The sequence below is a fragment of the Schistocerca gregaria genome, chromosome 4 (assembly GCF_023897955.1).
Source record: "Schistocerca gregaria isolate iqSchGreg1 chromosome 4, iqSchGreg1.2, whole genome shotgun sequence".
NCBI lineage: Eukaryota > Metazoa > Arthropoda > Insecta > Orthoptera > Acrididae > Schistocerca > Schistocerca gregaria.
In genome coordinates this window covers 539810952-539811775 of record NC_064923.1, presented here as the reverse complement: position 1 = coordinate 539811775, position 824 = coordinate 539810952, and positions in this window count along the sequence as shown.

Here is an 824-nt window from a genome sequence, read left to right as displayed (position 1 = left end):
CAATGAAGGTCAGGAGACCTCGACGTCTTACAATATAACATATAATAACAGTAATAATAATATCGGGAACTAAATTAACGACCCATAAATTATTTAGGCCACTCACTTGCAATTTGGTTAGAATAATGTTTATTCAGAAAGCAGACTAGTAGCGAAAGTGGTCGTATTTAGGGTTACTGTAACACTCGAGCGCATATCCATTTGACACAGTGCGATCATTCACAATCTCATCACGAAATACAAGCTATCTACACGAAAAGTTAATAGTTCACACCAGGCGTGTTGCTGCTCACCGCTCAGAGACTAAGTCCGACGATACAACTCAACGCGAAATTTTCTAAGTGGTTTCACTTCCTAGCTGCCTAAAGACCGACTGTCCGCTTTCGAGTCCCAATCCGAACTGAACCCTTCGGTGTCTCCAGCCGAACTGTCCGCTTTCGCGCCTCCACCAGCACTGACCCTCTGCCCATCCCCAGCTGCATTTCTCGCGTGCTGAATATCCTCACTCGACTGACTAGGGCAGTTCCCTTTCCTGAAGCCGTCCATCTGATTGGCTACAGCTTATTATACATCAATTTACATTTTAACATAATTAAATAAAAAAGCTTGACAACTTTCACATTCTTAAAAAAGTAACGATAATATCCATTTAATAATAAACGTTAAAGTCTTTTACATAAAACCAATACAATTTCCTTCTTAACTTTGAATGTCACGGCCAGTAGCTTTGCACCAATGTGCTTTCTGATAAATAAAGAAAGAACAAAAGTAATTATTATGCACTAACCTTTACAACAAATATTCAATTACCTAATGATTCAATA